Here is a 23,023-nt window from a genome sequence, read left to right as displayed (position 1 = left end):
TAGTTCAGCTGAGCACTCATCAGTGCTCATCACAATAAATTGTACTCCACCCCATGTATTGCATGAAGCCACCTTCTACAGTCCTGTCCCCTGTGCTATTGTTCATATTGAGCCATGTAAGATTTTTTTTTTTTTTTGTAAGGAATAATTGGTACTTGACTACAGTTAATTGAGCAGAACCCCTATAATGGCCTTTAGAAAATGTATGCGGAGTGTGCTTTATAGCGTGTCACTTCTCTCCATAACCCTATAAAGACTTCATTAAGTCTGTACAGACGACGTGACTAAGGCCTTGTACTGCTCAGGAGCTCATATTTCTACTGTAGGTTTAATTGTTTGAATCCATTCTGTAAAGTATGGGAAGCTTAAAGGAGAACTTTTCTTTGAACAAAACTTTCTGTACTTTCTAATGGCAGAGCTGTTATGATTTTTACATAAAACTTTCTAAAGTTACAGCATAGGAAATACTTGGAGCACAACCTAGCTGCTCAGTTTTTTCATCTAGGCTTTGCTATAAACGTACTTGTCTATGCATTCTATTTTTGGTGATCATGAAACCCCTGTTGATACCTGTTTGAAATGCAGGAATGTTGCCCTACCACACCTTTGTTTACCGCCTGTATAAAAGTGCTATTACTAAGTTTAACAGAACTTCTTCATCAAAGCTAACAGATTCACATCTGCCTTGGAAGTTTGACTCTCATCCATGATATATAAAACGGAGAGACAGGAAATTGCATGGATTCAGGAATTATTCCAGCAACATTACGTGTGTCGATTGAGTACCCTGTACACACTGGAAGCATTGATGGAAGAATCTCCACTGCTGGCAATTGTGTTTAAGCAGCAACAGCGACAGTGGCTGAAAGGATACAGTTGCTGTTCGGCCAATAATTTTTCACTCGATGGGCAACCATCGGCTTGAATTTCCAAAATTAATCTGTAAAAATTGCAGCTTTTTTTGGAGGCCTCGAGTTGATTAGGCCTACCCAGCTTTACAGTAATTGGGAGCCCCTGAGAGCCAGGAATGCGCAAAGCACAAGTCTGTTTAAAGCCAAAATTTTTTCTATGTATTGGAGAGTTATAGGAGAAGTGGGGCCAAAGCTCTTTTGACCCAACGTGTCCTGTAGGCCACACTTCATTCTGCACTCCTGTGACCCGTATTCAGCCAACAGTGGGCTTACGCCCCCTGTCGGCCAACATCACTAATCCAGTCCAGGCTCTGGGGAGATCCGGCCTTTAAAGTCGGGATGCACCCAGATTCCTGATTGGCAGTTGGATCAGCATCTCTGCTCACCAAAGACCGAGAACCAAGTGATCAGCAGCTTCTCGGTCTTAGAGGCGGTAGGAGACAGATGCAGCATCGAAGAGCTGCTGCATCCACCTAGGTGACTATGTAAGTTTTATTTTTTGTAATTCCTGAACATCTCTTTTAAATACCGCAGCAATGTTGATACTTTGATACCCCTATTTTTGCACCGTGCTGTTTGTCTAAAGTAGGGTACACACGATAAGAAAATCGGGCGAAAATTTCCATATGAGGAACGATCATGCGATTTTCTGGTAGCGTGTACCTAAATTTCGGCAGCCAATTCAGACCTTCCAAAAATTTCCAAAGGGACAAACTCCAAAATTTTTCTCGTACGTGAATATAACTAATGATTTTCGTTTATTGTGTACTGTTTGCTTATGAGAAAAATCGGATACAAAAGACAGCGCATGATCAGAAACAATAAACAAAAATATAATCTACCTATAACGTTTCTACGTCAAACAAAAAAAAAAAAAGCTTTTGTCGTGAGAATTTTCGTACAATGAGTTCCACTCTCTGGTACGACCTGCTGCAAACAATTGAGGAAAACCGGACAATCGCTTGTCCAATTTTCTAAGAGTATTTACCCTACTAGGAGTAGGGTAAGAATGATGACCTTATCAGTGTGCTTCCTCCTTTTCATTGTCCTGTCCTGTGTTTTATTCCTCAATTAATCTGCAGCTGAGGAAAGAAAAAGGCAGGAAGAGTCTGGTGTCTGGCTGGAATTCCTTGTCACAAGACTAGCTGGACAAAATAAAAGTACTTTGGCAAGTAGAATTGGTCCCATATCTGCATTTGGCCATTTGTTTGGATTTCATCTTTAATATGGTGGCATTATAAAGATAATCTAGATAATAAATTCTTTTGTAGATCCTAGTAAGTGTATACCTAAAATCCCAAGTGTTCTAGTTCTCCAATACCTTTTTTTTTTTTTTTTTTATAGCAGTGTGGGTTGGGGTTTCCAAGAATGCCGAGAGGTAGGTTACACTCTCTTTAGGCTTTTATGAGTTTGGTTTTGCTGATGCATAGAGTTACCTATGAGCCTTGCTGGTCTGGTTTGATGTTAACAGTAAACCTGTATCTGAAGCCTAGAGGTACAGTGAATGGTAATATAAAACCATCACTTTAGTCTTTGTGTTGAAAGGTAACGCGAACAAAGATATCCGTATCGTGTGTTATTTTTCCCTAGATGACTTCAAATAGCCATCATCTACGGAATCCTACTCAATCCTAATGGCAATCCCCAGGTTTATCATTTTCAATGTCTGCTACGTTCTTGTCTGATCGATATGTATAACATAGCTCACCGGGAAGGGGCTGCACAGCCAGGAAGTGAGAGATCAATAAAAAGAGCTTTAATTTATCCTTGTCCCATAGGTAACTGTCACAATCAACGGAACTCCTACATCTCTGGAAGTAATGCGTGTTTATATGCCACATCCTATCTAAACATAAGAGACTTTATACCATGTACAAATGTGCATACGATGTGTCGTGGTTAAGGAAGGTCTGCAGTTATGCTGCAGCTGATCTCTTTCTATCACTTGCTTACTGTACTGCATAGGTTATTTGTGGTGGGGGTTGTGGTGGCCATCTTGGTAGAGGCAGGGCTTTGCATTCCTATGCATCTCCCCCCTGATCATTGATGGGATGATGATCAAGAAGTAAATAAAGTGGAGGAGGCTCAACAGATCAAAGAATGAATGAAGCAATAGCAGGGGGATCCTTCCTTACCTACCAACAAGGAGAACAGTGAGCAGCACAGCAGTGATATCACCTTAATATCTTTCAGGCTAGCTGTCAGAGGCACAGTGCCTTAGACAATCTCACATTGCTGATACAGCTGTGAGGCTTACGTTACAAGCAATGCAGTGCAAATTTATAGAAGGTATTCAAACCAAATAATACTTTTTTTTTTTTTTTTTTTTTTTTTTAAGGAGATAAACTCCAACATTTCTAGATGTTCTTATAACTTCGCAAATCATCAGGTTTTTAAACACCTATCTACTTTAAGGCTGGGTTCACACTGATGCGGTGTGGAATTTGCAGTGTTTTGCAGCATCAGAATCGCACCCGCTCATGCAAACCGATGCGGGTGTGTATGTAACAACACCCTGAAATTGTTCTGCAAAACGCGGTGCTATGTGCAGAATCAGATGGCATAGGTGTGAATACCCAATCGATCCGATTCTAGTGCGGACCCAAAAAAGTGTCCTGCACACTGAACCGGTGCAATTTGAACCATACATAATGTCTGGCTCCAATCGCACCACACACAAATCGCATGTGATTTGCACAGGAATGCGGTGCGGTTCCTGTGCGAATCATATGCAATGTACCGCACTGCATTAGTGTGAACCCTGCATAACTGTTCAGAAAAGTGTCAGTCCACCCAATGTTAGTATTCTGGTAATGGGTAGAGTCTGGTTGGCTGAATTAGTTACTGCTGCTTTGTTTCTCAAGGATTCTAGCAACAACATATTGGTGAAATTGCTTGTTCTCTCCACCACTGACCTTGGAGTCTTGCTGGGGGAACCAGTGCTAAATTGGAGAATGAAAGACAACACTGGAGATAAAAATGAGTATAGCTTTTTTTTTTTTTTTTGTCTCAAAAGCTGCTATTTTTTTTATTGTCCAAACTGGAATTGGACTTTAAGTTGAGATAAAATCAGAATTTATAAGTCAGCTTGTCACAGCCCCTTTTAGAACTGTTAACACAGACTCCTTTAAATTACAGTTTATTAATAGACAGCTTCACCAAGTCAATCCTGTGATGCTGTGAAAGCTAATCAGTAAAATTGCAGAGTTTTGCCTGGTCATTTAATTATGGGCTGCTCATCCAGAACCAGACACGACGAAGCAATCAGGCCTTCCTTGTGCCTCTTGCTGGGAATGTGACTAACCTCGTCCATAAAGCTAGCAGTCAATTTCTAAGTCTAAATTTTTAAAGTAAACCCTTCAGCATGTTTTACATAATAATTGTTCCTGCATAGGGCAGTTCATTCCTGTAGATGCATGCACACAAAGGACAACAATAAAAAACATTAGAGGGTAGTGTGATTTGAAGGTGCAATCTTATCATCCTCCAAAAAAATCTGCATTTTTCAGTGCTTCCCTCTAATATGTGGACTTAATGTGTGACATTCACATATAGCAAGGTAGAGGCACAGTAGACCCTCTGCATGCATTATGGCTTGGGGGGGGGGGGGGGGGATAGGTACAGTTTGGACTTGGTTTTCTCAACTGGACAAACCTTATCTGTCATTTTCTGCTGGTCATCCATAGATCTATATTGGAAAGTGAAGGCTCTGGCATTTGATGGGTAAATGGCAGGGGGTGAGGCTTAATGGTAGCAGTAGATGGGGCTTAATCTGCGTGTATAGATCCTAGATCAAAACCAGCAGTTTTTATACCTTCGAAAATATTTTCTAGGCTATACAAAACCCCATATTTCAAATGCTGCATTCCTAGTGCTTCCCATAGCCCTAGATATGTTGTAGCATACGTTGTGATATCTAAAGAAGAGGGCATTGCCCTTGAAATGCGTAAGCTACACCCCTGTGGATGGACATGCTTTCAGCATTGGGACTGGTTTATGTTACATGCTCTATCATGTACTATTGTGAGTACATTGGAATTTGGTTTTATTTATTAAAGGGCCTTAGTCTTGGTTCACATTTCTGTGAATGTCATGCGATGTGATCATTCAAATCACATGCAATGATTGACAATGGAACTGTTTTAATCAGTGTGACTCTGACTTTATCGGAGTCACACTGATTGGAAAAGTAGTTCCTGCGCTACTTTTTCCCGATTTGGGGTGCGACTTGCATGAGGTCGCATTGATGTCTATGAAGTTTCACCCAAATTCTCACTGCCATCCAATTTTGAAATTGTGCATCTTAAAGTGAAGTTGCACGATTTCAGAGTTGATCCAGTGTGTGATCCAGGGCTTTATGATAATACACTAGGCTTGTAAGTAGTCTTCTTTTATTATATACGGTGTGGCATATATTGCATGGTAAATGCCCTTTTTTTTTTGTTTAGTTGTTTATCTGTATGGTTATGTGATCACAAAGCTCCATATCGTCTATGTAATGGCAGCTGTTGGCAGAGAACTCTTTCCCTTTCCAACAGTGCCTAGAGCAGAGGTAGGCAACCTGTGGCTCTCTAGCTGTTGTGGAACTACATTTCCCATGAGGCATTGCAACATTACAAAACTGACAGTTACAGCTATGACTTGCAGAGGCATGATGGAACTTGTAGTCCTGCAACAGCTGGAGAGCCGCAGGTTGCCTACCCCTGGCCTAGAGTTATGGCCATCCATGGGTGACATCACTGCAAACTGATTCAGCCATGTAGTAGGACCACCATATAAAATAGGAGACCGCGTTGCTGTCATGTAACCACATGAAGAAAGGATCATTTTTTTTATATATGCTACATTGTATGCAGACCAATGGAGTAAAATTAGGGCGGCAGCATTTAAAGGGTGGGGCATTACATAGCATAAATAACTTCAACTTTAAGAGGTATCGTAATGTCATAAAGGGCATCTAGAAAAAATGGGACAAAGTGCAGTGTAGTGGGACGAAGTGCAGTATTTTTTTTACACTATTTAGTTCCTGGTGGCACAAAGTACATGTAGTACTTTATCCCATAAGGACCTAAAAAAAATGGCGATTATTCTTTAACCAGTTAAGGGCTGGATAAGGAGTGTTAAACAGTAGCAAACATGATGATCCCATTCTGGCTCAGGTTTTTCGTCAGTCCCTGTTTGCTCTGATTTCAGTCTACAGAAGTTTTATGACGATGCTGATGTTAAAACCACATTTGCAAAATGATACTTGTCTGGTTTCAATCTAGATGTCTCATTTTCCTAAGTGTCCCTTCAGTCCCGAAAACCCTGCCTAGATTTAAACAATTGCCATGTGTGCTGTGGGCTTCTAATGGCACCTCGCTCTCGATGTAATGACACCAGTTATGAGAGTGACGGAGAGGCAGGGAGTGCCATGCACTTTTGTTTTCCTTACTCATTATGATGAATATCTTGGCACGGCTTGCATTTGTCATGTTAACCTAGTAATTCCCTTTGGAAATACAGCGTAATAAACAAGTCTGTAAAAATCATAGGACTTCATTAGCCTACAGGAATGGTGTCTGAGTTTCATATCATCTGTGTAAAACTTATGAGCATGGTGTTTTTATGAGCCTTCAAAGGGCACCTATTCCTGTGTGTAATCTAGTATAGTAAGGCTCTATTTAAAGATAATTGGAGTTTTATTGAAAACTGGAGGCACACACTAGCTACTGAAGGGTGACTTTTCACATTGATAAAGTCTTTTTTTGCAGCATGGTGCCACCATTACTTAACTGATTGGTCTTCAAATCCAGGACTTTGCTGGAGGGAGACACAGGCAAAGTCTTTACCAGGCTATTAGTGAAAAATGGCCAGCCTGACACAGACCCACCCTCCAACTTTTGCTTTGGAGTTTGCCAAGTACTTCAGTGTGAAAGTTCTAGTCTGTTTAAAAACTGTTTCAGAACATATCTAAGTGCCGCTATAGATGGAGGGAGAGTAACATTATTATTATGATTTTATTGCTGTTTATGACCGTGTTAGAGTTTCCTCTACTTCCTATGCCTATGGTGATCATGCACGAAATGAGTGGGAAAGGGGAACATTGGGTCTTCAGAGCAGAAAAGCCCAGAAAGCAATAAAAAATATTTTCTGAAGTTCAGATCGTTACTTGCTGTACTAAGATTTTTTTTTTTTTGTAATATTATTGTGTCCCTATTAGATTACCCTGGAGGGAAGTGAGGGAATATCTACTCAACAGTGACACAAACAAAAATAAAACCTGTATGGAGCCTGTCCTCCCCCTCATCCAAAATAAAAGTTTCAGGTTAAAGCAGAACTTTGGCCAAAAGTTTATTTTCCGCTCTCTCTGCTCCCCACCCCCACCCTCCTTCATATTTGCCACATTTTTTTTTGGTGGGGGGAGTGGGTACCTGTTTTTGACAAGTCAAAAACCAACAAAAATTCCTAACTCACTTACCAGCCAGCCTGCAACACACCAAATTACCCTGTCGAACAGTTTACACCTTCCCTGTACTGAGGTAGAGATGTTTTCTAGACCAACCTTTTTTCCAGTCAAATCACCATTTAAAATTTATACACAATCTAGAGTCCCCCCATTTTAAAATGTATGAAACGTAACGAATAGTTTTACGTAATGCAGCAACATCTACACACATAGGACACCCAACGTTAGAGGTTATTTATCCTTACAAAGCAAATACATCTTTGCACACTGGTACTGACTAGTATTCCCTTCTTATCAACCAATGACATCATTCATTGGTTTTTAGGACACTGACGGATAGAAGGTTGTAATGGTGCGCAATGAAGGCCTGTAGCATTGTATAACTAAAAAGCAGGCTTGATCCACCTGCTGGCTTATATACAATTTCTTTTGGCAATTTTTAGGTATTCTGCCAAGGTACCCCTGAAGAAACCCAAAGGCACTGCTGGTTGAAAATGGCTGTTCTAGACTTCCATTTACATAGGCTATTTTGGCTTTGTTACAAAAATGAAATAATATGGGTGTAACGCGTTACTATACGTGAACTTCTCTTTTAACCAAAGTCCATAATTCTGTTGCTTCTCCGCTTACTGCTATCATGTCAGATCAGATTTATCTTGTCTCCTGAATGTGTAGCAATGCAAGGAATATGAAGGAGAGGACTGTCCATAAGCTGGCAAAACTGGTGGATTTTGGGATATCCCATAATGTACAGTGGTCTGACTAATCCTTTGTTCTCTATAAATCCAGGTCCCTCTATCTCTGTTTCTGTGAGGAGAAAATACAGCTGATTGTAGACTTCACAAACCTCCCATAAATATTCAGATTCTCAGGCTTTAACGTTTATGAAATGGCTGGAGTCTTGCTTTCCGTTTGCGTTCGTCAATAATGAATAGGTAGACTTCTTAATTTATTTTCAAATTAAGTTAATACACTGCATTTGTTTTTTATTGCTTCCATTCCGCATCGGATCACTTGACAAGCTGGTGTTCTGGGCCTCATGAATATGGGAAGAGAACCTTTCCAGGAATTGATAAAGTCAATAGCATGAATATTGTTACGTTTGCCCTTTTTGGAGGAAATCCAAGGGGAGCCCCAAGCTGTGACATTTTTCTTATATGAAAACCTTACAGCTGAAAAATAGATTGCTGCCAAGTACTGTTAGAAACGGTGTTGCTGTGCATTGCTGAGTGGTTCAGATACAAATTCAAACCCTTTCATAGAAGAAATATTTTACAGTGGTTTAGCTTCTTATATCTAAAGGTTAAAGATAAAATCTTAATGAAATTGATAGCAATGCTTGAAATTCATATAGGGAAGAACTGCCAGCCTGCTGAGGTATTACATTTTTCATCCATCCATAGCTGTTGTCCACCTGGTCACCCAACTCGTTCTGTTGGTGAACTAGAAACCCCGCTTAGGTGTTTTGGAGAAATGGACGCCGCTCAGACCAGCCCAAGGAGTCCGATGTGTAGGATGGCCTCAGCCACTGCTCGGCCATGCCCTCTGACATGTTTCCACCTGCCCAGAAGCCCCATGGGTGGGGTGAAAAGCATCAGAGGGTGTGGCTGGAGCTGCAGGTGAGGCCATTCTACACACCGGACTTCCTGGGCTGGTCTGAGCGGCGTCCATTCCTCCAATACATAGAAGTTATTGGAACCATTCACGGATGCTTCTCCCTCTTCTTACACTGGCAAGGTGATGGCCTCCATTTGTTACCTAGCTTGGAGCGGCGCTACAAGCCTTTTAACACCGTTCCCTCTTGGTGGTTGTTGTTGTTTAATGTCAGAGAAATATTTCACAGGACTGCTGCTACTACTGTGTCCATTAGTGATGTGGTTGCCAGTGGGTTGTATCATAGAGCACAGTGAGCAACACATCATCCAACAAACTCAGAAGTTTTTCCAATGCTGGTGATTTTTCTTTCACTTCAAGAACCATGGCTATCAAGTGGGTGGCAGTGAGGTGAGTTTATACAGTGTTGCTTTGAAAGGTAAAGTCTTTTGGGGCTGAGACTGTCATCTGATCCAGGATTCACTATTTAGTGGATCGTTGACCAGGGACAGACATGCATCTAGAGCAGGGTTTCTCAACCAGGGTTCGATGGAATCCTAGGGTTCCTCCAGAGATTGCCAGGAGTTCCTTGAGCAATGAGCAATTTCTTCCTCTTAGATAAGTTCCCACTGAACTTTTTAGCTATCTGTAAGGGAAGGGGGTATTTCTTCTCAATGACCACAACTGTAAGGAGCTTTCTTCCCAATGACCATCATACTAATGTATCATGAGTTGTAGATATAGTAATTTTTAGCAGAAGTTCTCTGAGACCGGAAAGGTATTTCAAGGATTCCCCTGTGTCGAAAAGGTTGAGAAAGGCTGCTCTAGAGTCAGAAAAGTTGGATCTCCTGTCTTGCATCTTCATTACAAGTCAATAACTTTCTAGGAAGGGAAGCCAGAATTAAGATAAAAATGGATTTAAAAAAACTTTTAGGTTCTGAGTTCTTTGTGTGTTTTCCACTACTTTATTGTAGTAATGCTGCTTTTGCATTGCAGATAAAGGAGGTTATGCAATAACCCTGGCCTCTTCAGTATCTAATACAAGCTCTCAGCCTCGCTCTGTGTTACTGCTAATGAGCTTGTAGTGAGTGTGTGATTCCCATACAGAGACTGGAAGCAATTAGCCACTGTGCATAATGCAGCTATGAGCTCCCGCCAGAAAGCCAGCGCTCCCAGCTTAGCAGACGATGCAGCGTTCTGAGAACAGTCAGCTTGATTATATGTAATCCACTGAAGAGCCCGGTGTAAACACAGCTCATTTCTCTGCCGCTTGTTCAGCCTGTTCTTAAATCTTTATTTTCTATCACTGCTAATACAGTTAAGGGAAAGAGCCTCTTATGCTTGCATTGGTCTGTATGTCTCAGCACACTTAAAATGAGCAATGTTTCTGTTCCATTCCCAAATATTTTGCGGTGCTGGGGTGAATATAATTGGTCGTGAGGCAGTACAAGCAGTTTTGTTTTTCATACAGTGTGAGAAATGTGGCCTATAATGTGCAAAGAAGTTCATAGACTCATATTTTATTGTCTTTGCATCTGGTTGGTGACCTTTGTGCTCTTATAAAAGCCTGGAGCTTAAGAGAACCAATCAGTGCTGTTCTAGTATTCAATGACCTCTCTTCCTGAAAATACTAGTAGTTTGGCTGTCATACTTAGCCAATGGTTTTGGTACTCTGAGATGATGGTTTAAAAAAAAAAAAAAGAAGGGAGAGAAGCAGGGTGACACCTGGGCTAATTTTATATTCTGTGGATCGGGAAGGGAAGAGGTCTCAACCACTTCCCTCTTGTGTCAAAACAATATGGACCTCTTTATCCTTTAGTCCCATATAGAAGTAACTCAACCAATTTTTCCTTGTGGAAATAATTGTAGCCTTAGATTCCTTTACCCTGATGATGCCAAAAGCTAATTGTAACCACTATGCTGCAATCAATGGAATCGCATGAATGTCTGATAACATATTCAGTGCCAATCCTGATGAAATGGAGTGATCTATGAAATGCGTTGCCTGCATTCTGACACTGGACCCTTTGTATAATGTAGATATATACATTTTATATATGTGTGTGTGTTTCTTTTATATGTATGATGTTAATAAATCTGGAGATATTTTTTCTATTCATGTGTTCAGTGTTTGTCCTTCGGTGCTGTCCTAGAATGTCCCTAGTTTTTTTTTTTTTTTTTGCTGTAATCGTTTAAAGTGGAATTCCAATCTTTTACTAACTAATTTTAAAACTGCCCCCACCCCTCTAGTACCTTTACTAACTAACCTGTGCAAGAAAGATTTCCATACTTGCCTTTTGTCAGGCTGCTCTGGTCCGTCGCTTGATCAGCTCTGTTCTTTCAGCTAGCAGCTGCTTTAGAGGAGAGAAAGGAGCACCGACAATGGATGACTTGTAGTAAGCTTATGGGTGATGTCACTGCTAAGGCTTTACAACTGTAGTTGGAGCACTCTGTCCTCTTCCCTATAGCCAGTGCTGGCTCACACAGAGGAGATCACGTGACCATAGCGTGGCCTGAGAATGACTAAGTGAATGCATCTTTCTTCTATAGGGCAATTAGTATAGGTGTTAGAAGAGGGGTGGGAGCAGTTTTAAGATTAGTTAGTATAAATTATTTAGTTCCTCTCTTGTATTAAGAGGTATAGACTCCAGAGAGAGAGAGAGATATCATATTACCCCGGTACAAATCATTAGTAACACCTCATCTGGAATATGCAGTTCAGTTTTGGGTACCAATTCACAAAAAGAACATTGGGGAACTGGAGAAAACGCCGAGAAGGGCAACCAAACTGATAAGAGGCATGGAGGAGCTCAGCTATGAGGAAAGATTAGAGGAACTGAATGTATTCTCTCTTGAGAAGAGGAGATTAAGGGGGGATATGATCAACATGAATAAATACATCAGTGGTTCATATAGCAAACTCGATGTAGAGTTATTCACCCTGAGGTCATCACAGAGGACAAGGGGGCACTCTTTACATCTGGAGGAAAAGAGATTTAATCTCCAAATACGGAAAGGTTTCTTCACAGTAGGAGCTGTGAAAATGTGGAATTTTTTCCCCTGCAGGAGCAAATTGGATCATGCTTTGCTGGGTTTGTTGCCTTCCCCTGGATCAACTGTGGGTATAGGATTATAACTTTTTTTTTTTTTTTTTTTTTTGGTTGAACTGGCTGGACTTTTGTCTTTTTTCAGCCAGACTAACGATATAACTTTGTAAAACAAATCTGGAATTCCACTTTAAATTCTGGGAGACTTCACTGGAAGCAGTATGCATGTCAGGAATTCTGATTTTTTTTTTTTTTTTTCTTTTTCATCAACCTGCTTGCTCCAAGTCTGAAGCCAGAGACATCCAGGGAACTATATGGGCTTATTCACACTAGTGCGTAAGATTAATACCAGTCACTGCAAGGGCACACAGAAACCAATTGTCTTCTATTTGCCTTATTCAAACTGCCATCAATCTCCTGGGTTATATGCAGGGAGGTGCTGAAAAAATGTATCTTTTTTTTTCTTTTTTTTGTTCCATAATATGTTTGTGGATAATTTTCCAAAAATACAAATACAGGGCAAAGAAAAAAACAAAAAGAGAACAAGACAGAACATCTCCCATACATACAAGAGATAATTGACCATGACATAGATGACCATACTGTCCATTTGTACTAACAGCAGCAGAGCTGCGGTACATAGAAAATTTCAAAACAATGCTTGTAGAGGGGCTCCCTCCACACTGCAGATGTTAAATGCTTGTTTTTGTCTAACTTATCCTTCGCTCTCCCATCAGCCTATGCTCCCTGTTTTTCCTTTGATGCTAAAGGTTGTGGGTAGGCCCTTGGCCTCCTCATTACGGTGTGAGGTCCTGCATTTTAGATGATGATGTCAGAGTGGCTACAATCATTAACAAGAAATCTGCCAAAGCAGGGAAAGTAAAACTGCTGTTTTCTCCCCAAAGTTCAGTTTTAAGCTGGAGTGCCATGGATCAGAAATGATCTTACAATATCTTCTCTGTGATTGTAGCAAAACCTTCTATTTCTTGATTGTGTATAACCATGTGAAATAACAGAACCCTTCTCTGTTATAAGTTATGTCTACCAGACAATTCTCTCAGGTTTAATTAACCATACAAAGTACACTTTGTACCTTCAATATTTTGCTACATTTAATTCACAATTTGCATGTCTCGTACACAAGATTGTGTATCTTCACTTTACTGTGTAAGCACTGAGCTTTCATGATGTTTTTGCGAATCATAATTTATCGCTGTATCGAACTCATTTCACATCACTGTTCTTTTGTTCTTGTTTTCTCTCTGTAAAACGTTAATAACAATTTTATGCTAGGGAAAAAAAAGAAATAACAGAGCCTTGCAATTGTCTAAATTTGACTTAATGCAGAGCACTGGCTTGGCTCACAAAAGTAAAAACTTGTAAACAATCTTCAGAATGTACAATAAACTGTGCATGTGTAGCTCGGGGGAACATTTTTCAGCATGCCTCAATGTTGGACTGCATGGTAGTTGTGTCATTCTAGGCTGGCCAACTAAGATGGCCAAATATGCCAAACTGCATAACTGAAATGGAGGAAAATTTAGTTGGCTTAAGTTCCGCTTTAACTACTGGGTTCTGTTATTTAACACTTTTATGCACTCTTAGAAGCTGGGAAACCATTTACGTGGTCAAGCAGTTGAAAGGGCATCAAATATTGAGCATCAACTGACCGATGACAGACTCCAGCTATAGCAAGAAAGACTGCATAGTTATAGCCTAAATCTGAATATTTTACAGTGGGGCAAAAAAGTATTTAGTCAGCCACCAATTGTGCAAGTTCTCCCACTTAAAAAGATGAGAAAGGCCTGTAATTGGCATCATAGGTAGACCTCAACTATGAGAGACAAAATGAGAAAAAAAAAATCCAGACAATCACATTGGCTGATTTGAAAAGAATTTATTTGCACATTATGGTGGAAAATAAGTATTTGGTCACCTACAAACAAGCAAGATTTCTGGCTCTCACAGACCTGTACCTTCTTCTTTAAGAGGCTCCTCTGTCCTGCACTCATTACCTGTATCAATGGCACCTGTTTGAACTTGTTATCAGTATAAAAGACACCTGTCCACAACCTCAAACAGTCACACTCCAAACTCCACTATGGTGAAGACCAAAGAGCTGTGGAAGGACACCAGAAACAAAATTGTAGACCTGCACCAGGCTGGGAAGACTGAATCTGCAATAGGCAAGCAGCTTGGTGTGAACAAATCAACTGTGGGAGCAATAATTAGAAAATGGAAGACATACAAGACCACTGATAATCTCCCTCGATCTAGGGCTCCACGCAAGATCTCACCCCGTGGGGTCAAAATGATCGCAAGAACAGTGAGCAAAAATCCCAGGACCACACAAGGGGACCTAGTGAATGACCTGCAGAGAGCTGGGACCAATGTAACAAAGGCTACCATCAGTAACACACTACGCCGCCAGGGACTCAGATCCTGCCGTGCCAGATGTGTCCCCCTGCTTAAGCCAGTACATGTCTGGGCCCGTCTGAAGTTTGCTAGAGAGCATTTGGATGATCCAGAAGAGGATTGGGAGAATGTCATATGTTCAGATGAAACCAAAATAGAACTGTTTTATAGAAACACAACTCGTCGTGTTTGGAGGAGAGAGAATGCTGAGTTGCATCCAAAGAACACCATACCTACTGTGAAGCATGGGGGTGGCAACATCATGCTTTGGGGCTGTTTCTCCGCAAAGGGATCAGGACAACTACTCCATGTACAGGACAGAATGAATGGAGCCATGTATCGTGAGATTTTGAGTGCAAACCTCCTTCCATCAGCAAGGGCATTGAAGATGAAACGTGGCTGGGTCTTCCAACATGACAATGATCCCAAACATACCGCCCGGGCAATGAAGGAGTGGCTTCGTAAGAAGCATTTCAAGGTCCTGGAGTGGCCTAGCCAGTCTCCAGATCTCAACCCCATAGAAAACCTTTGGAGGGAGTTGAAAGTCCGTGTTGCCCAGCGACAGCCCCAAAACATCACTGCTCTAGAGGAGATCTGCATGGAGGAATGGGTCAACATACCTGCAACAGTGTGTGCCAACCTTGTGAAGGCTTACAGGAAACGTTTGACCTCTGTCATTGTTATATATCCTTTGTTGGCAAAGTATTGAGATGAACTTTTGATATTGACCAAATACTTATTTTCCACCATAATTTGCAAATAAATTTTTTCCAAATCAGCCAATGTGATTGTCTGGATTTTTCTCCTCATTTTGTCTCTCATAGTTGAGGTCTACCTATGATGCCAATTACAGGCCTCTCTCATCTTTTTAAGTGGGATAACTTGCACAATTGGTGGCTGACTAAATACTTTTTTGCCCCACTGTATATAGGTACAGTCCTGTGGAATCCAGTGATAAGTGATTCTGGCAAGGTGCCTGGATAGTTTAATGGAGCTAGCTGGGCCTTCTAGTGGATGAGGGTAATAGACCTTGGTAAGTAAAACTTCCCTATTTGCATCATAGTAACAGAAGAAATACTTACTGCTGAGTCATTTTTATACTTGATGCCAGCCCTGGACACCTCTGCTTTCCCCTGGGGCATGTGTCCTGATTTTCTAGTCACGCACCAAAGTGAACATCACTGACAGCAATATGGAGTGTTGGCTGGGAGAGATTAGGAAGTACGCTTGCGGTTTCTTTTTCCATTTCAGACTCTTTGTCTTTATTGTTTTTATTTTTTTCAGGTTTTTACTTTGTTCTCAGTTTTAATATTTGTGCCTAATGCATCTTGAATGGACTTAGAGTCGTGGAATGCATGGGATTAAAAGGAATGCTTAATATGGTTCTAGCTTCAGCAAAAAAGTAAAAGAAGAGTCCTACTTTGGAATTAGCTCATCTTGATATTTTATTCTTTTAACAAAAAGTGGTTTCATACTACATAGAAAAGTTTCACCCTGATAGGCTTGTTTACAAGAATAAGTAAATGATCTACTCTATTCTTGTGAACAAGCCCATCGTAGAGAGACTCGTTTAGGGAGTGTGACTTTTTGGGTGGAAACTACATGTATGCAAACACTATATTGTTAACAGAATAATATATAAAGACAGGCTATTTATGGAATGTGACTCTTATGTTTTTGTGTTGGAGTGAAAACAGATTGTAGGGATCAGCACCTGGATGATCCATGAATGTTAAGAGGTAGATTTTTTTAAGCGGTGCTGTGGACTTGGGTATGACCTTACTGTCTGGTTTAAACAGGTTCAGCTTGCTTCCTCATGACCACGTGAATGGTTCCCCTATCTGACCAGACAGGATATAGAAATATTGGACTTCTCCAAGAACCCTTCTACTGCCTTATGTCCCCTGGACTGTCTGCAAGAACACATGGATTTAAGCTACCATTAAAGGTTATCGGGGCATTTAATCTTTGGCAACATGTAGAGCTAAATAGTAAAAATGTTTCTGGAACCATTGAACTGGTTACTGCACCTTTCCTGATTTCCAGTCTAAATGTATGTTCCCCTCCCACCTGTGTCTGGGAAGAAGCATCTGAACTGATATTCCCTTTACATATGGCAGTTTATGTAGTTTATATCTACAGGTGAAACTTGAAAAATTAGAATATTTAATATTTAGAATAAAGTTCATTTATTTCAGTAATACAACTTAAAAGGTGAAACTAATATATGAGATAGACTCATTACATACAAAGCAAGATAGTTCAAGCCGTGATTTGTCATAATTGTGATGATTATGGCTTACAGCTTATGAAAACCCCAAATCCACAATCTCAGAAAATTAGAATATTACATGCAATCAATAAAACAAGGATTGTACATAGAACAATATCAGACCTCTGAAAAGTATAAGCATGCATATGTACTCAGTACTTGGTTTGGGCCCCTTTTGCAGCAATTACTGCCTCAATGCGGCGTCGCATGGAAGCTATCAGCCTGTGGCACTGCTGAGGTGTTATGGAAGACCAGGATGCTTCAATAGCGGCCTTCAGCTCTTCTGCATTGTTTGGTCTCATGTCTCTCATCTTTCTCTTGGGAATGCCCCATAGATTCTCTATGGGGTTAAGGTCAGGTGAGTTTGCTGGCCAATCAAGCGCAGTAATTCTACAGTCATTAAACCAGGTTTTGGTGCTTTTGGCAGTGTGGGCAGGTGCCAAGTCCTGCTGGAAAATGAAGTCAGCATCCCCATGAAGCTCGTCTGCGGAAGGAAGCATGAAGTGCTCCAAAATCTCCTGGTAGACTGTTGCGTTGACCCTGGACTTAATGAAACACAGTCGACCAACACCGGCAGATGACATGGCTCCCCAAATCAACACAGACTGTGGAAACTTCACACTGGACTTCAAGCATCTTGCAGTGTGTTCCTCTCCATTCTTCCTCCATACTCGGGGTCCTTGGTTTCCAAATGAGATGCAAAAGTTGCTCTCATCAGAAAAGAGGACTTTGGATTACTGAGCAACAGACCAGGTCTGTTTTTCTTTAGCCCAGGTAAGATCCTTCTGATATTGTTGTTCAGGAGCAGCTTGACAAGAGGAATACGACATTTGAAGCCCATGTCCAGTATCCGTCTGTGTGTGGTGGCTCTTGATGCACTGACTCCAGCCTTGTGAAAGTCCCCAACACTTTTGAATGACCTTTTCCTGACATCCTTTCCAGGCTGCGGTCATCCCTGCTGCTTGTGCACCTTTTTCTTCCACACTTTCCTTCCACATAACTTTCTATTAATGTGCTTTGATACAGCACTTTGGGAACATACAACTTCTTTTGCAATTACCTTTTGAGGCTTTCCCTCCTTATGGAGGGTGTCAATGATGGTTTTCTGCACAACTGTCAGGTCAGCAGTCTTTCCCATGATTGTGATTCCTACTGAACCAGACTGAGAGACCATTTAAAGGCCCAGGAACCCTTTGCAGGTGTTATGGCTTAATTATCTGATTAGAGTGGGACACTTTGAGCCTAGAATATTGCACCTTTTCACAATATTCTCATTTTCTGAGATTGTGGATTTGGGGTTTTCATGAGCTGTAAGCCATAATCATCACAATTATGAGAAATCACGGCTTGAACTATCTTGCTTTGCATGTAATGAGACTATCTCATATATTAGTTTCACCTTTTAAGTTGCATTACTGAAACAAATGATTTTTTGCACGATATTCTAATTTTTTGAGTTTCACCTGTATGCAGTTTATCCTAGGTGGGCACTTTCTGGCCTCTTCGAAGGTGCCGGCCCCTCTTAATTGGGAGCTTGTGTGCAGTGGCAGGGTGCTGGGACGGTTGCTTATCTTTGTGTAGTTTATTGCTTTTGACATTTCCAGACACCTCTTATGATGTCTGTTTTAGGGCCCCCTAGCATCTTATCTTTTTGGATTTGGTTCCTAGTCAAACCTAGAGTTCCTCTCGTGACGATGGGGGTTTACCCACAGAACAGGCATTTGTCTGGGGAGGGAATTGGGGTTTTGTACTTGTGTTGCTGGGTTTATTATTTCACTAACAACCCCCAAGACTTTCTTATTGGAAAGCCAGCATGTTTTGCAGACATTGCATCATGGAAGTTTCATGTATTATTATTATACAGGATTTATATAGCGCCAACAGTTTGCTCAGCGCTTTACAATATAAAGTGTCTATTTTTTTTAAAGATTAAGGTTTTATGAACATATTTATTTAAAGGACAAATTTAATTAAATCAAGCCCAACCCCCTCTTACTTCTCCACCTCTGCCCACTGAGAACAATACTCACTTTTGCCTTGATAAAGTGAACTTAACTCTGTGGCGCCACACAACAATGCTTCTAAAAATGTTGTCCCCAAGCCACTTTCAGCATTTGTAGGTTAAAGGTCACCTAGTGAGGTCGTTTTTAGAAGCAAGGCTGTTTGCTGCCTTGTGAGCCGAACCGTGGTGATCCTTTTCTAAAAAGCATATAAACTCGCATAAAGAAACATTTCCACCATTCCCTTTATTGCCCCCAAAAAATAGTAATTTGGCATTTTAGAATGTTAAGTATTTTATTGGTGAACATTTGTTACACTCATCCATGTGTTTCATAATACTTCTGGTCAAGATTCTTTTAACAAAAATTTTTTTGTGGACATTTGTCTCAAGAAAGTGAACAATTTTCTTCTGGTGAGACACCTCTTCCCCACAGGTACAGGAAATGTTTTCTTTCCTATCAAGCTTTTGTTAAAGCAGAACTTTACCCATAGAAAATAATGTTCTTTATCAAGGAATATACATTCCACATTAATATGCTTCTAAAATTACTGTGTGCTGTAAATTGCCTCCTGCAATGTTCTTGTTTCTTCCCTATAGGAAGCTCCCATTTTGCTGAAGCCCAGATCCCTGAACAGCAGTAAATCTTCTGGCTGTCAGTCTACATTTTGGGCACACTGTCAGAAAATAAAGCGCAACTGAGACCAGGGCGAGACAGTGTATTACTGGATTTTAAACAGTATAGGCACTTTTTTTTTTTTTTTTTTTGATGCGAAAATGCAGTTAACAAATAGCCACAACATTTGGCAGATAGAACAATATGAAATTGAAAGCATACAGTTTTTAAGTATAGTTTGACCTAGCACTGATACCTGTTCTCAAAGCATGGACATTAAGAAACAAAAAGATGGATGGCCGTTGGTCTAACAACTAGCAGAATGAGGAGAAGCTTTAGCTGTTTAAAGCGTGAAATATATTTTAATTTTAATTGGAGGGTAGGATATCAATTGGAGGGTCATTGGTTAACAGTTTGGTTTGAAACCATTGTGTATATTGAAAACATTGTACTGTTGATTGTTGGGTATCTGTAAGTAAGGTTTGAATGAAAGATTCCAAGATATCAGAATTTTTGGACCTGTGATACCTTTATGCAAAGAGTCCTCTGCCCATTCTATGCAGAACACATAAGAGAGGTTTTTACGTAGCTATACCTGCAAAAGGGACCAGACTGAAGAGATCTAGCAGGACTTAATTTTTCACTTTAAGCAAGTCTTTGGTAATTTATTTTGGTTGAGGATTCCCAATAAAATCAAGCAACTTGTCCAATGGCAGACAAAAAAGCATTAAAAAAATTAGCAGTTGATTACTACTCGCATATGGAAATCATTAAGGTTTTTTTTTTTTTATATTGGGTATAGATGCTTATATTGCAGTAACTATATTTTTCAATTCAGTTTTTCTGTAAAGTGGTTATTAAAGTGCTGTATGTTAGTATTACTAACATTTTAGGCTGGTGACTGTGCAATCATTATTTAATTAATCTCTGTTAACACCAGCCATGCTGATTCTACATTCACCTTTCTTCAATACTTCTTGTGAGGCTGTAAAATGCAGTGGAAAGTCTAATAGAGGACAGAGTGACTTGTGTTATTGTGTGAACAAGAAAATAATCAAAGATTGGAAGATTTCACAACTTGAATATAGTTTAAAAAGGGCTGCTTTCCGTGGTGTTCCGCATTATTTAGTACAGGTAGAAATGATCTTAAACGGACCACAAACTGCAATATCTTTCAAATGAGATTTCCAAATAGAACCTTATGTACTACCATATTTATTGTATTGATTTGGTAGCTCTGAAATGCTGACATCTTGTGTCTATCTAGCAAACGCAGCATAGAATGGTAACACAGCAAATAAAACCTCCGCATTGTATGATACAGCAGTATGCTGCAATCCCAACAATGTTTTTACATTCATATCAACTGACTATGACAAATACAAAGATTATTATTATTATACAGGATTTATATAGTGCCAACAGTTTGCTCAGCGCTTTACAATATAACGGGAGACAATACAGTTCAATACAAGAGGGAAAGGAGGGCCCTGCTCCTTGGAGCTTACAATCTAGGAGGGAGGGGCTAGTGGTACAAAAGGTAGTAACTGTCCTGGATGGACTGGTTGGAAGAGTAGAAGATTCCATTGTTAGCTGAGGGCAGGATAGGCTTACCTGAAGAGAGATTTTCAGAGATCGCCTAAAAGTGAGCAGAGTAGGCGATAGTCTAATACATTGGGGTAGAGAGTTCCAGAGGATGGGGGAAGCTCTGGAAAAGTCCTGGAGACTAGCATGGGAGGAGGATACAAGGTAGCTAGAGAGCAGGAGGTCTTGCGAGGAGCGGAGAGTATGGTTTGGGTGATATTTAGAGACAAGATCGTTGATGTAATTTGGGGCAGAGTTATAAATGGCTTTATACGTTATTAATGTTTTGAATTTTATTTGTTGGGCAATGGGAAGCCAATGGAGGGATTGGCAGAGAGGGGTGGCATACAGAACGGTTAGTAAGGTGGATAAGTCTGGCAGCAGCATTCATGATAGACTGATGGGGGGATAGCCTGAGATGAAGTAGGCCAATGAGGAGGGAGTTGCAATAGTCAAGTCGAGATATAACAAGGGAGTGAATAAGTTGCTTAGTGGTTTCCAAGGTTAGGAACGGGTGTATCTTGGAGATGTTGCATCGGTGAAGTCTACAAGATTTGGACAGTGATTGGATTTGGGGGTGAAAGGACAGATGGGAGTCTAGGAGTACGCCTAGTACCCTGGCATGAGGGGAGGGAATAATGATAGTGGTGTTGATCTTGATGGCGAAGTCAGGGGAGGGGGCACGGGCTGGGGGGAATACTAAGAGCTCAGTTTTGGAAAGATTGAGTTTGAGGAAGTGGAGTGACATCCATGCCGATATGTCACTTAGTAGGTTAGTAATGCGAGAGGAGACTGAAGGGGTGAGGCGAGGGGTAGAAAGATAGATTTGTGTGTCATCAGCATAGAGATGGTAATTAAAGCCATGGGAGTTTATCAAATGACCAAGGGAGGAGGTGTAGATGGAGAATAGAAGGGGTCCAAGGACAGACCCTTGAGGCACCCCTACAGAAAGAGGGAGTGAAGAGGAGGAGGCAGCGTTTATAGGTAATGCTGAAGCAGCGCTGTGATAGGTAGGAGGAGAATCAGGAGAGAGCAGAGTCTGAGACCAAGAGTGGAGTTTTTTTAGGAGGAGGGGATGGTCAACCGTATCAAAAGCCGCAGAGACGTCAAGTAGTAAGAGTACAGAGTAGTGGCCATTGGTTTTAGCAGTTAGTAGATCATTAGTGAGTTTTAGTAGGGCAGTTTCAGTGGAGTGGAGTGAGCGAAAGCCAGACTGTAAAGGGTCAAGAAGGTTGTTGTTAGTGAGGTAGGAGCTCAGGCAATTGTAGACTAAGCATTCTAGGAGTTTAGAGGTAAATGGCCGCAGGGAGGTTGGTCTTAAGTTGTTCAGGTTTGTGGGGTCCAGGGAGGGCTTTTTAAGTATGGGAGTGACGTGCGCATGCTTTAGAGGGGAAGGCACCATTAGAGAGGGAAAGATTGAAGATGTGAGTGAGGGAGCAGAGGATGGAAGAAGAGGGTGACCGTAGTAGTTGAAGGGACAGGATCCAGGGGCAGGTAGTGAGACAGGCTTCCAAGAAAACCTTAGTAACCACTTGGGTAGTAGCAAGTTCAAAAGAGGAAAGTGTTGAGGAAAGCTTAGTATAAGGTATGCTAAGTGGGATGGATGTCTGTGCAGTGGAGATGCCCCTACGAATTGCGTCAATCTTGTTTTTGAAATGATTTGCAATCTCGTGAGCAGTGAATGAGGTACTGGTGGAGGTGGAGAAAATAGAGAGTTAAAAGTAGAGAAGAGACGACAAAGTAGGCTTGTTTGGAAGCATGAAGGGAGGAATTGTATGTTAAGAAAGCAGATTTATATCGGGTGAATGCTTGCTGGGATTTGGTTTTACGCCACAATAGCTCCAGCACACAACTATATCGTTTAAGATTTCTGGTGTCAGTCTGCCAAGGTTATAACGGTCGGGGCCTGATGTTTCGTGGTGTTAGAGGAGCAAGCAAGTCTAATGCGGATGAAAGCGAACTGTTGTAGACAGCAGTAGCCAGGTCAGGGCAGGACAGGGGAGAGATTTTGTCATAGAGTTGGTCAGTTGCAGAGTGGAAAGGAGCAGGGTTCAAGTTGTGAAGGTTTCTGCGGGTAATTGTTTGCTGCTTGGAGGGATAGGTGTTTGAAGACGAGGACACTGTGACGGTGATGAGAT

General features: G+C 41.0%; 1 protein-coding gene across 4 annotated transcripts in view; it reads left to right on the top strand.

Annotated features, from left to right (window-relative positions):
• The window catches only part of ZFYVE28 (zinc finger FYVE-type containing 28), a 371,188-nt gene that overhangs the window by 119,378 nt on the left and 228,787 nt on the right, over positions 1–23,023 (top strand). The gene's annotated exons all lie outside the window — the stretch shown is intronic.

Source organism: Staurois parvus, unplaced genomic scaffold (genome assembly GCF_062004578.1).
Source record: "Staurois parvus isolate SC_StPar_1 unplaced genomic scaffold, SC_StPar_1.0 ptg000564l, whole genome shotgun sequence".
Classification (NCBI taxonomy): domain Eukaryota; kingdom Metazoa; phylum Chordata; class Amphibia; order Anura; family Ranidae; genus Staurois; species Staurois parvus.
Note: the sequence above shows the minus strand (reverse complement) of the source record. Positions and strands in the feature narration are given on the sequence as shown.